The 14,791-nt window shown below is 42.8% G+C and overlaps 1 protein-coding gene across 4 annotated transcripts in view; it reads right to left on the bottom strand.

Moving 5' to 3' along the window:
* The window catches only part of LOC106594982 (lysophosphatidic acid receptor 2), a 31,046-nt gene extending 18,438 nt beyond the window's left edge, over positions 1-12,608 (bottom strand). For all 4 annotated transcript variants that reach the window (XR_014379602.1, XR_014379601.1, XM_045690724.2 and 1 more), the window contains exon 1: positions 12,384-12,608. The gene's annotated coding sequence lies outside the window, so the exon portion shown is untranslated. The remainder of the gene's footprint in view (positions 1-12,383) is intronic.
* Positions 12,609-14,791: the final 2,183 nt, after the last annotated feature.

Raw genomic sequence — 14,791 nt, 5'->3', positions numbered from 1 at the left:
CCCTGATCTGACTGTCTAACTGAACCATACAGGACCTCTACCCTGATCTGACTGTAACTGAACCATACAGGACCTCTACCCCGATCTGACTGTAACTGAACCATACAGGACCTCTACCCTGATCTGACTGTCTAACTGAACCATACAGGACCTCTACCCTGATCTGACTGTCTAACTGAACCATACAGGACCTCTACCCTGATCTGACTGTCTAACTGAACCATACAGGACCTCTACCCTGATCTTACTGTCTAACACTCACAGCAGAATAAACAGCTGTAGTACTACTAGGTGCTTATAGGTTCTGACAATCTGTTTTGTGTCACTGTGTGTACCACAATGAGCATGGAGAAAATAAAGAAAATTCTCTGGTTTTCTGAGGAGGTCCGACAAGATTGTAGCCAAGCATGGACAATCTCAAGGCTACAAGTCCATCTCCAGAGACCTTGATGTTCCTGTTTCCACCCTACGTAATGTTATCAAGAAGTTTAAGGCCCATGCCACTGTAGTCGACCTCCCAGGACGTGGCTGCAAGAGAACACTTGATGGAAGATTGCAGCGACGGATTGTTTGAAAGGTGGAGAAAGCACCTCGATCAACTGCCACAGAGATTCAAGCTGACCTTCAGACACACAAGGTACGACAGTTTCAACTCTGTCCATCCGTCTCCAACTCAATGAAAGGGGGTTATATGGTAGGAGACCCAGCAGGATGCCACTGCTGAGAGAGAGACATCGGAATTGGCCAAAACACATCTGAACATTTCAAAATTCTTCTGGGAGAATGTCCTGTGAACAGATGAGAACAAATTAGAGATTTTTGGTAAAGCACACCATCTCTAAGTGTACAGCCTTCAAAGACAAGAACCTTCCCTACAGTAAAACATTGAGGAGGTTCAGTGACGATTTGGGGTTGCTTTGCTCCCTCTGGCACTAGACACTAGCTCATATCCTGCTTAGGGTCTTCTTCAGGATAAGATGCAGCTTTGATATCCCACTCATGACTATCCCTGAATCCATGAATAAACAGAGTATTCTTCATTTAAATATATGGGTTAAATGGAATAGTAACTGAAATATGGACACTGGACTGGCCTATAACCTGCAGCGTAATTATGCATTCCTTGCAGTGAAACGAAACAAAATGTTAATGTCGTCTCGGGAACAGGAGTGGAGAAATGATTTCTTTCTTTCAGCATCTCTTGAGGAAATGTGAATGTAATGTGTTATCCTCATCACTGTTATGCCAGCAGACAGTATTTCAACCACAATATATGCACCCAAGACCAACTGAAGTCTTAGCTGAAGACAAAACAGTTACAGATACCTAGATATCTGGTAGAATTACCTCACAGCTCCATCCATCTATCTAGATATCTGGTAGAATTACCTCACAGCTCCATCCATCTATCTAGATATCTGGTAGAATTACCTCACAGCTCCATCCATCTATCTAGATATCTGGTAGAATTACCTCACAGCTCCATCCATCTATCTAGATATCTGGTAGAATTACCTCACAGCTCCATCCATCTATCTAGATATCTGGTAGAATTACCTCACAGCTCCATCCATCTATCTAGATATCTGGTAGAATTACCTCACAGCTCCTATCTATCTAGATATCTGGTAGAATTACCTCACAGCTCCTATCTATCTAGATATCTGGTAGAATTACCTCACAGCTCCTATCTATCTAGATATCTGGTAGAATTACCTCACAGCTCCTATCTATCTAGATATCTGGTAGAATTACCTCACAGCTCCTATCTATCTAGATATCTGGTAGAATTACCTCACAGCTCCTATCTAGATATCTGGTAGAATTACCTCACAGCTCCTATCTAGATATCTGGTAGAATTACCTCACAGCTCCTATCTAGATATCTGGTAGCAGTACATCACAGCTCCATCCATCTAGATATCTGGTAGCAGTACATCACAGCTCCATCCATCTAGATATCTGGTAGCAGTACATCACAGCTCCTATCTATCTTGACATCTGGTAGCAGTACATCACAGCTCCTATCTATCTAGACATCTGGTAGCAGTACATCACAGCTCCTATCTATCTAGACATCTGGTAGCAGTACATCACAGATCCATCTATCTAGATATCTGGTAGCAGTACATCACAGCTCCTATCTATCTAGACATCTGGTAGCAGTACATCACAGCTCCTATCTATCTAGATATCTGGTAGCAGTACATCACAGCTCCTATCTATCTAGATATCTGGTAGAATTACATCATAGCTCCTATCTATCTAGATATCTGGTAGCAGTACATCACAGCTCCTATCTGTCTAGATATCTGGTAGAATTACCTCACAGCTCCTATCTAGGTATCTGGTAGCAGTACATCACAGTTCCATCCATCTAGATATCTGGTAGCAATACATCACAGCTCCATCTATCTATATATCTGGTAGCAGTACATCACAGCTCCTATCGATCTAGATATCTGGTAGCAGTACATCACAGCTCCTATCGATCTAGATATCTGGTAGAATTACCTCACAGCTCCTATCTATCTAGATATCTGGTAGAATTACCTCACAGCTCCTATCTATCTAGAAGAATTACCTCACAGCTCCTATCTATCTAGATATCTGGTAGAATTACCTCACAGCTCCTATCTATCTAGATATCTGGTAGAATTACCTCACAGCTCCCATCTATCTAGATATCTGGTAGAATTACCTCACAGCTCCTATCTAGATATCTGGTAGCAGTACATCACAGCTCCATCCATCTAGATATCTGGTAGCAGTACATCACAGCTCCTATCTATCTTGACATCTGGTAGCAGTACATCACAGCTCCTATCTATCTAGACATCTGGTAGCAGTACATCACAGCTCCTATCTATCTAGACATCTGGTAGCAGTACATCACAGATCCATCTATCTAGATATCTGGTAGCAGTACATCACAGCTCCTATCTATCTAGACATCTGGTAGCAGTACATCACAGCTCCTATCTATCTAGATATCTGGTAGCAGTACATCACAGCTCCATCCATCTAGATATCTGGTAGCAGTACATCACAGCTCCTATCTATCTAGATATCTGGTAGAATTACCTCACAGCTCCTATCTAGGTATCTGGTAGCAGTACATCACAGTTCCATCCATCTAGATATCTGGTAGCAATACATCACAGCTCCATCTATCTATATATCTGGTAGCAGTACATCACAGCTCCTATCGATCTAGATATCTGGTAGCAGTACATCACAGCTCCTATCGATCTAGATATCTGGTAGAATTACATCACAGCTCCTATCGATCTAGATATCTGGTAGAATTACATCACAGGTCCTATCTATCTAGATATCTGGTAGCTGTCCTAGCTTCAGGGGGAGGCTGGTTCCACCATTGGGGAACCAGGAGAGCTTGGACTGGGCTGAGCGGGAGCTGCCCTCCCGTAGGGGTGGGAGGACCAAGAGACCAGAGCTAAAAAAAATAAAGGGAACACTTAAACAACACATCCTAGATCTGAATGAAAGAAATAATCTTATTAAATACTTTTTTCTTTACAGATTTGAATGTGCTGACAACAAAATCACACAAAAATAATCAATGGAAATCCAATTTATCAACCCATGGCGGTCTGGATTTGGAGTCACATTCAAAATTAAAGTGGAAAACCACACTACAGGCTGATCCAACTTTGATGTAATGTCCTTAAAACAAGTCAAAATGAGGCTCAGTAGTGTGTGTGGCCTCCACGTGCCTGTATGACCTCCCTACAACGCCTGGACATGCTCCTGATGAGGTGGCGGATGGTCTCCTGAGGGATCTCCTCCCAGACCTGGACTAAAGCATCCGCCAACTCCTGGACAGTCTGTGGTGCAACGTGGCGTTGGTGGATGGAGCGAGACATGATGTCCCAGATGTGCTCAATTGGATTCAGGTCTGGGGAACGGGCGGGCCAGTCCATAGCATCAATGCCTTCCTCTTGCAGGAACTGCTGACACACTCCAGCCACATGAGGTCTAGCATTGTCTTGCATTAGGAGGAACCCAGGGCCAACCGCACCAGCATATGGTCTCACAAGGGGTCTGAGGATCTCATCTCGGTACCTAATGGCAGTCAGGCTACCTCTGGCGAGCACATGGAGGGCTGTGCGGCCCCCCAAAGAAATGCCACCCTACACCATGACTGACCCACCGCCAAACCGGTCATGCTGGAGGATGTTGCAGGCAGCAGAACATTCTCCACGGCGTCTCCAGACTCTGTCACGTCTGTCACATGTGCTCAGTGTGAACCTGCTTTCATCTGTGAAGAGCACAGGGCGCCAGTGGCGAATTTGCCAATCTTGGTGTTCTCTGGCAAATGCCAAACGTCCTGCACGGTGTTGGGCTGTAAGCACAACCCCACCTGTGGACGTCGGGCCCTCATACCACCCTTATGGAGTCTGTTTCTGACCGTTTGAGCAGACACATGCACATTTGTGGCCTGCTGGAGGTCATTTTGCAGGGCTCTGGCAGTCCTTCTCCTGTTCTTTCTTGCACAAATGCGGAGGTAGCGGTCCTGCTGCTGGGTTGTTGCCCTCCTACGGCCTCCTCCACGTCTCCTGATGTACTGGCCTGTCTCCTGGTAGCACCTCCATGCTCTGGACACTACGCTGACAGACACAGCAAACCTTCTTGCCACAGCTCGCATTGATGTGCCATCCTGGATGAGCTGCACTACCTGAGCCACTTGTGTGGGTTGTAGACTCCGTCTCATGCTACCACTAGAGTGAAAGCACCACCAGCATTCAAAAGTGACCAAAACATCAGCCAGGAAGCATAGGAACTGAGAAGTGGTCTGTGGTCACCACCTGCAGAACCACTCCTTTATTGGGGGTGTCTTGCTAATTGCCTATAATTTCCACCTGTTGTCTATTCCATTTGCACAACAGCATGTGAAATTTATTGTCAATCAGTGTTGCTTCCTAAGTGGACAGTTTGATTTCACAGAAGTGTGATTGACTTGGAGTTACATTGTGTTGTTTAAGTGTTCCCTTTATTTTTTTGAGCAGTATATTATCTCAGTGTTTTAGCTTCACTGTTTAATATTATCTCAGTGTTATAGCTTCACTGTTTAATATTATCTCAGTGTTATAGCTTCACTGTTTAATATTATCTCAGTGGTATAGCTTCACTGTTTAATATTATCTCAGTGTTATAGCTTCACTGTTTAATATTATCTCAGTGGTATAGCTTCACTGTTTAATATTATATTCTCTCTATATGTTCTAGCTTCACTGTTCTATATCCTTATATTCTCTCAATATGTGACTGCGGCAGACTGCTAGAACATATACTCCCTAGTGTCGAGGCTTCGCCTGACTGATAAGACAGGGAGACATACGGGTGGAGGAGAACCAAAGGTTCTGGACTCAAGCTGGGACAATAACACCCCCTGTCTAGCAACAGAGATGAATTGTACATCCTAGACTCAGGGGTGGGGGGGGGGGGCTTATCTGAGTAGAGGGTACAAACAGAGGTTATAAATATATGTGCGTGCAATAGGCGTCACTATAATCCCTGGTTCGAATGCAGGCTGTATCACATCCGGCCATGATTGGGAGTCCCATAGGGCGGCGCACAATGTCGTCCGGGTTTGGCCGGGGTAGGCCGTCATTTTAAATAAGAATTTGTTCTTAACTGACTTGCCTAGTTAAAAGGTTAAACACAAAAAAAAATGTAATTCATACTTTGTCTTTGCAGCTGTATGATCCAGTGTGGTTTAATAAATCTAGCTTGAGCATTCTTCTGAGTCCGATTGGAATTTATACCAGAATCTTAGAAGCTAACCCTTGTTAATCCATTTTTTTTACTCCTGAACTTATTTAGGCTTGCCATAACAAAGGGGTTGAATATTTATTGATTCAAGACAGTTCAGCTTCTCATATTAAATGAAAAACATAATTCCACTTTGACATTATTGGGGTATTGTGTATAGGCCAGTGTCACAAAATCTCAATATAATCCATTTTAAATTCAGGCGGTAACACAATAAAATGTGGAAAAAGTCAAAGGGTATGAATAGTTTCTGAATGTACTGTGTGTGTTTAATATACTATCCAGATAATAAAGTGTTTGATCACAGAACATAGAATAGAATTCTAGAAAAATACCTCCTTTCACTAAAACAGCTGTAACTCATCATTCACAGTAAAAGGTATTCTGATTTCAAATGATCAATCCTTACAAAATAAGAAAGAGAAAAACATAGAGCACATTGAGTCCATCATCATTAGGAAGTTGTACTAAAGGCAGTTGTTGGGGGGGGGGGGGGGGGGCACGAGACATTTCACAGGTGTTTTTTCTTGACTGATTACCATTTAATTGATGTGTATTAGATGTCATATCATTTGAAAGGGCTGTTTCTCAGCCTTCAAAATATGTATCATACTTTCATATATGGTTTGACACCAGTAAAGTATTCTCATTAAGATACGCAGAGGTCATGGTCTCAGAAAATTCAGGAATTCCAAAACTCTCCTGCCGATGATGCAACAATGCCAATATGGCGACACCCAGTTAGCTGGTGTTCTAAAGCCTAGTGTTTCATTCCCCTTTAACTGAGAGTGACAGAGAGCTGGCAGTTAAAAATGGGCCATGCTAAAACACCTACATCCTGTAGCGGGCTGCTTATAACGTTAGCTTTGGGCAACAGGGTTAAGTAGCTGGCTAGCCATTTATTTTCATGAACTGAAGATACATTTCAATAGGCGAACAACAAGTGGCAACCTAGCTAATACTTACTCACAAGGATTCCTAAATCATTGCTAAGAATAATGAAAATGACTGCAATTTCTACTGGTCATTGTTTTCAGGCTGGTTGTATTGGTGCTAGCTAGGTACCAAGCTAAAGCTAGCTACCCTAGAAGTTGCGGTCGTACAAATTATGCTTTATTACCAAAGCAGTATTGTAAACATCGTTCGTGGCCGGTGTTTGCTTGTTTGCAGACTTTTTTGTATAGCTTTGACAGTGCTACTGTATCTTTTCTGGCAAGCAAAGACCCAAACGGCGTTCCGTATGTCGAAAAGCTAATAGCAGTGACGCTATTACTGTGTAACTCCGGTAGGGCAACATCTGAAAAATAGCGCACTTGTTAGTGTGTACCGGTGCTCGACCAGTCAACGAAAGCCGACATCCCCCACAACAGAACGGTTGATTGTCAAGGGCAATGAATTCCATTATCTTGGCTTTAATGGATTTCGCCTTTGAGTTGTCTCGCTGAAATTTTCTTACTCTTTCAAATGCCTCCTCGACTTATTGACTGCTCGATCCACACAGCAGACATTGTGGGCTAGGTTAGGAATGTTGTGTTGCAGTGTAGCGCAACATTTTACATGGCGTTATTACGTCATGTACCTACTTTGTACAGGTATGCACAGTAGCTTTGACATAGGTTTCTAACATCGGGCGTTAAACTAGAAATCGGGCCGATACCAATGTTGGCATTTTTAGCTAATATCGTCCGATTCCGACATGTTCACCGATATATCGTGCATCCCTAGTTCGAATGTTACGAAACGTTTTCGTGAGAAGACCGGTTTTCAGTATATCTCAATGTCTGACAAACAATGCTGTAGCTCAGCCACCTTCCACCACAGATGCAGAAGTGAGACGACGGCGGATGTTGTGATTTGAGACACATCCAATGCAACAAAACATATTTCTAGATTAAATTGACAGTTTCTGATGGGGATGACCGGTGCGTCAATCGACTCCAGGGAGTAAAACAGATTCTGAGAGGTGTGCGTGTGTACGTGTGTGTGTGCGTGTGAGATTAAGAGAGAGGAAGTGTGTGTCTCATATATCAGAACTCTAAACACTGAGCTGTCTGATTTATACTTCCTGTTATGCCAGAGTGTGTGTGTGTGTGTGCGAGCGTACTGGGAAGAATCAGTAAACACTAGTTTGAATGCAAACAGGTCATTACAGATGGAGACACACCCTTTGCGGTAGCCTCATCCCCTCTTTCCCTCTCTCTCTCCTTCCCTCTCTTCGCGTTTCTTAAAGGAAAAGTGATTTTTTTTTTTACAACCAAATCTAAAAACAAATATGTAAATGGTATGTTCTAGAAGTATCCAACCTGTATTAGGTTGTATTCCCTGTAGTGTGACTCGAGCCTTCTCGCCTACACAGCTGTTCCATTCAACGTGTAGACTGCTGCTACAGGTAACTCCCAAAATAAAGGAAACACCAGCATAAAGTGTGTTAATAGGGCATTGGGCCACCAGAACAGCTTCACTGCGCCTTGGCATACATTCTACAAGTGTCTGGAACTTCCTGTATGGAAGCAACCCATGCTTCAGTTTCAATATACTTTCTGCCCCTCTTTTACTAAAGTGCGCCTATTATTTTGGCAGTTACCTGTAGAATGGACGGAGAGGTATCGCTGGAGGCACATCAACATGGAATACAGCGTTGTGGCCAAAGTTCACAATGACACAATGTCATGTGTAGTTATAACTCTGTTATATTAGTCTACATTCTACTGTCTAGTCTGTCTAGTTATAATTACGGACTAACAGGGAGCAGTGCGGGCAGCGACTATCTTCGGCTGTGAGGGATGGAAAAAATTGTCTTCAGCGACAATTATTGAATAATTTAATTGATATTCTGTGCATAAAGGTGATGACTAAAGTGTCTTATTAGGAATTTTCAAATCTGACTTGTGGCCATTATGGAATTTTCTTTCTGGGCCAGGAGTCAGTTAAACTGTAGTACCGAAGCAAAACTGTAGGAGCAGTCTAAACCATGCTTCTAGACCGTGGGGCACTTCAATCCGGTCCGCAAGACATTTACAAAAAATGTCTCCTCAATTTCATGGTATCCAATTGGTAGTTATAGTCTTGTCCCATCGCTGCAACTCCCGTACGGACTCGGGAGAGGCGAAAGTTGAGTGCCATGAGGCCCCGTGTGGCTCAGTTGGTAGAGCATGGTGTTTGCAACAGCAGGGCAATTTGTAAGTCGCTCTGGATAAGAGCGTCTGCTAAATGACTTAAATATAAATGTAAATGTTGTGGGTTCGATTCCCACGGGGGACCAGTACGGGAAAAAAATGTTTGAAATGTATGCATTCACTACTGTAAGTCGCTCTGGATAAGAGCGTCTGCTAAATGACTAAAATGTAAATGTAAAATAACTCTGTTATATTAGTCTACATTCTACTGTCCAGTTATAACTCTGTTATATAGTCTACATTCTACTGTCTAGTTATAACTCTGTTATATTAGTCTACATTCTACTGTCCAGTTATAACTCTGTTATATTAGTCTACATTCTACTGTCCAGTTATAACTCTGTTATATTAGTCTACATTCTACTGTCTAGTTATAACTCTGTTATATAGTCTACATTCTACTGTCTAGTTATAACTCTGTTATATTAGTCTAGATTCTACTGTCCAGTCTGTCCAGTTACAACTCTGTTATATAGTCTACATTCTACTGTCTAGTTACAACTCTGTTATATTAGTCTACATTCTACTGTCTAGTCTGTCCAGTTATAACTCTGTTATATTAGTCTACATTCTGCTGTCCAGTCTGTCTAGTGATAACTCTGTTATATTAGTCTACATTCTACTGTCTAGTTACAACTCTGTTATATTAGTCTACATTCTACTGTCCAGTTACAACTCTGTTATATTAGTCTACATTCTACTGTCTAGTTATAACTCTGCTATATTAGTCTACATTCTACTGTCCAGTCTGTCAAGTTATAACTGTGTTATATTAGTCTACATTCTACTGTCCAGTCTGTCTAGTTATAACTGTGTTTATATTAGTCTACATTCTACTGTCTAGTTATAACTCTGTTATATAGTCTACATTCTACTGTCCAGTCTGTCTATTTATAACTCTGTTATATTAGTCTACATTCTACTGTCCAGTCTGTCTAGTTATAACTCTGTTATATTAGTCTACATTCTACTGTCCAGTTACAACTCCGTTATATTAGTCTACATTCTACTGTCTAGTTATAACTCTGTTATATTAGTCTACATTCTACTGTCCAGTTACAACTCTGTTATATTAGTCTACATTCTACTGTCTAGTTACAACTCTGTTATATTAGTCTACATTCTACTGTCCAGTTACAACTCTGTTATATTAGTCTACATTCTACTGTCTAGTTATAACTCTGTTATATAGTCTACATTCTACTGTCCAGTCTGTCTATTTATAACTCTGTTATATTAGTCTACATTCTACTGTCCAGTCTGTCTAGTTATAACTCTGTTATATTAGTCTACATTCTACTGTCTAGTTATAACTCTGTTATATTAGTCTACATTCTACTGTCCAGTTACAACTCCGTTATATTAGTCTACATTCTACTGTCTAGTTATAACTCTGTTATATTAGTCTACATTCTACTGTCCAGTTATAACTCTGTTATATTAGTCTACATTCTACTGTCTAGTTATAACTCTGTTATATTAGTCTACATTCTACTGTCCAGTCTGTCAAGTTATAACTGTGTTATATTAGTCTACATTCTACTGTCCAGTCTGTCTAGTTATAACTGTGTTTATATTAGTCTACATTCTACTGTCTAGTTATAACTCTGTTATATAGTCTACATTCTACTGCCCAGTCTGTCTATTTATAACTCTGTTATATAGTCTACATTCTACTGTCCAGTCTGTCTAGTTATAACTCTGTTATATTAGTCTACATTCTACTGTCTAGTTATAACTCTGTTATATTAGTCTACATTCTACTGTCCAGTCTGTCTAGTTATAACTGTGTTATTTTGTATTAGTCTGGGTTAAACTGATTACCACAGTCAGTCCACCGAGAGAAACCAATGTAGGGTGAGTTCAGCTCTCCCTAGTCCTGTAGCCTTTAACATTGAGTCAGTATAAAACAGCAATGCTGTATGTGTGTGTGTGCGCGAGTCAGATGGGCCCCCTATATGCGGCTCCGTGCAGCGAGCCTCTTCTATTCTTGTCACACACACACACACACACACACACACACACACACACACACACACACACACACACACAACTCCTCCTCTCTCCTCCTTCTGCGTTATCAGTCGAGATGTTGTTTCGTTCCAATCTTACCGAGAATTAAGAGCAGTTTCATCCGCAAGCGGAAAGTCTTTTTCTAGTTTCCAAACAAACCCCCCACCTTATCTTTGTATTACATCAGAAGGCTGGCCACAAGAATGAGTTGACTTGAGAGAGACCTTAACTGTTTTCTGAGAAACAAAAGGTGTTTTCTTTGTTCACGTCTCCAACTGTCGGCTGAAGACAAAGTGGGCCCACCACAAGTTGACTTCCAGGATGCAGGTCTCGTTTACTTCCGTCTCCCTGTTCCTCACTTTACACCGTCACTATTCAGATCCTCTTAGCTTATTTACACAGACAAAACCCCATCTCTTGACATTCAGTTAGCTTCTTTTTGGGATATGTTAAAGGGGTAGGAGGTAAAGAACATGGTACATATTGACCCAGCTGGAGACCTTCTGCCTCAGTCTCTGCCTGTGTGCAAGTGGATGTGTTTGAGTTGTCCCTCCCCCCCCTTTCACACACACCTTTACAACGTTTAATTGATAAGCTACCAAAGAGATAAGCGAGATCAACAGTGTATTGTGGTGAGCTCTGTGTAGATCTACAGGGGGCAAAGCAGTGCTGGACAGGGCAATCACCGTGGAGGAGCCGCCCGGCGCCGGGGGGCAATAAAAACAACAGACAACACCGTGAGGTTAAACGCTGACCCATTAAATAGTCTTCTTTTACGCGCTCTCTCTCGCTCTCTCTCCGAACGATCCACAGAGCGAGTGCGTGAGAATTGCAGAAGCAGAGCGCTTGCATGCAGCATGTGGGTGCGCCAGGCCGACTTTGCACCTTTTTTTGTTTAGAAACATTACTCTCAATAGGTCTATGCAAACTGCTGTAATTGACCATATGACTGCTGAAACAAAGAACAGAACAAAACAAAAAAAAATGTAGGCTAAAAAAGCCACATAAAATCTATATATTTTACAGCCTATATCCGGGAAACAAGCACAAACACTACATGCACAGGTCAACTCTTGCATCCGTGCAGTTACCACGGAATGTCACGCGATACAGCGGTGGAACCGCAAGGCAGCCAGCGAGACACAGCAAAACCGAGAATATTTAACAAGGAGTAAAAGGAAAACCTCCACAACCATTATCCAAAAGTGCTGAGAATGCACAATGTTCTTTTAGACTTGTTTTTACGAGTTTATCAAGTTAAACCAGTCATTAGGCCTATAACGTAGCCTAAATTAAGCTTTTCGCACGTAGCCTATCCGAGTTTAGCTTTCACTCACTAAACAATGAAAATGTGCTTTCGTTAAAACTAAAAACATATCAAAACATCAAATTCCTTACCTTAGTCTTGCCTTAGCGCCTATCCCTTCTTTTTCGCTTCCAGAAACGTGTTTAGTCTTTGTTTAATCCATAAATTTGTCCTAAAATTACAATCCAAATTTGACTTTCGAGTGACTTTGGTCGTTTGGCCGCAGTTTACCTGTGCGCGGTAGGGAAAGGGTGCGGCGGAGCGTGTCTCTGTCAGAATGTGGCTTGGACAACCTGGGAGCCCAACGTACCCGCCTCAACTGCTCCCCGGTTGGATACTGGAACGGAAAGACAACCAATGAGAGGAGAAGAAAGGATGATTGACAGCGTAAGTACAGTGTTTGGCGAAGGCAGGGTTTTTACCCCCATGCTGGGCTGTAGTGTTGGGTGTGATTTTGTTTTGACAAGGAGCAAGACGTTATGTATAGAACAAGACAATAGAAAGGCTAAAGGTCTCCTAGGGGCGTCTGAAGACACAGATTATGCTATAGGCGTTAGGAGATGACTGAAGACAGTTATGCTAGGAGCCTAATAGAATAATACCCTACACATTATAAACATTGAGATAGGACACAATACGTTTAAAATAAGCAAAATAATATAATTATAGTCTACATACATTTTTAGCTGTCTCTCCATCATCATAGTTAAATAAAGGTAAAACATATATATATATATTTCATGGACTGAGGTTGAGAGCACTTTTTAGGCAGGACTGTGGGCAGGATATTATTACAATGATAAATGTGTAGGCTTTTATATTTAAGCAATAAGGCCCGAGGAGGTGTGGTATATGGCCAATATACCACGGCTAACGGGTGGCGCAGTGGTCTAAGGCACTGCATCTCAGTGCTAGAGGCGTCACTACAGACCCTGGTTCAATTCCAGGCTATTTCACAACTGGCCGTGATTGGGAGTCCCATAGGGCGGCGCACAATTGGCCCAGCGTCGTCCGGGTTAGGGTTTGGCAGTGGTAGGCCGTCATTGTAAATAAGAATTTGTTCTTAACTGACTTGCCTAGTTAAATAAAAGTTAAATAAAAAAACAGCTGTTCTTATGCAGTGTGCCTGGACACAGCCCCCCCAAAAATCTAAAATAAACACATTTTCACAAGCTTATAGTCTACATACATTTTTAGCTGTCTCTCCATCATCATAGTTAAATAAAGGTAAAACATATATATATATATTTCATGGACTGAGGTTGAGAGCTCTTTTTAGGCAGGACGGTGGGCAGGCATATTATTACAATGATAAATGTGTCGATTTTTATATTCAAGCAATAAGGCCCGAGGCGGTGTGGTATATGGCCAGTATACCACGGCTAACGGCTGTTCTTGAGCATGACGCAACGCGGAGTGCTTGGACACAGCTCTAAGCAGTGGTATATTGGCCATATACAACAAACTCAGAGGTGCAGTGTTGCTATTATAAACTGGTTACCAATGTAATTAGAACAGTAAAAATGTATGTTTTGTCCTACCCGTGGTATACTGTCTGATGTACCACGGCTGTCAGCCAGGGCTCGAGCCACCCAGTTTATAATCAGAATCCCCCTCACTCTCTTTCTCCTTCTCCCTCTCTCTCTCCCCCCTCACTCTCTTTCACCTTCTCACTCTCTCTCTCCTTCTCCCCCTCTCTCTCCCCCCCTCTCTCTCTTTCTCCTTCTCCCCCCTCACTCTTTCTCCTTCTCCCCCCTCACTCTTTCTCCTTCTCCCCCTCTCTCTCCTTCTCCCCCTCTCTCTTTCTCCTTCTCCCCCCCTCACTTCTTTCTCCTTCTCCCCCCCTCACTCTTTCTCCTTCTCCCCCCTCTCTCCTTCTCCTTCTCCCCCCTCTCTCCTTCTCCCCCTCTCTCTCTTTCTCCTTCTCCCCCCCTCACTCTTTCTCCTTCTCCCCCCTCTCTCCTTCTCCCCCTCTCTCTCTTTCTCCTTCTCCCCCCCTCTCTTTCTCCTTCTCCCCCCCTCTCTCTTTCTCCTTCTCCCCCCTCTCTCTTTCTCCTTCTCCCCCCCTCTCTCTTTCTCCTTCTCCCCCCCTCTCTCTTTCTCCTTCTCCCCCCTCTCTCCCCCTCACGCTCTTCTTCTCCCCCTTTCTCTCCCCCTCACTCTCTCTCCTTTTCCCCCTCTCTCACCCCTTCCCCCTCCATCCCCCTCGCTCTCTCTCTCCCCTCACTCTCTCTCTTTCCCCTCCTCTCAATTCTCTCTCCCCTCTTTCTCTCTCTCCCCTCACTCTCTCTCTCCCCCATCATCTCTCTAACCCCTCCCCCTCTCTCTCTCTACTGTTTCTCTCTCCCTCCCCTCTCTGCTTCACATTATGAATGACTCAAACCCCAGCCCTTCGCTCCAGTGCCAGTACCACATAGTTACTCAATATGTTCCCCACATTTGTTGTGGTTTACGTGTTTAAAACAGAGAAGGCTTTTTCTGTGACACACAGTGTTGTTTA

Source organism: Salmo salar, chromosome 12 (assembly GCF_965601325.2).
Source record: "Salmo salar chromosome 12, fSalSal1, whole genome shotgun sequence".
NCBI lineage: Eukaryota > Metazoa > Chordata > Actinopteri > Salmoniformes > Salmonidae > Salmo > Salmo salar.
Note: the sequence above shows the minus strand (reverse complement) of the source record. Positions and strands in the feature narration are given on the sequence as shown.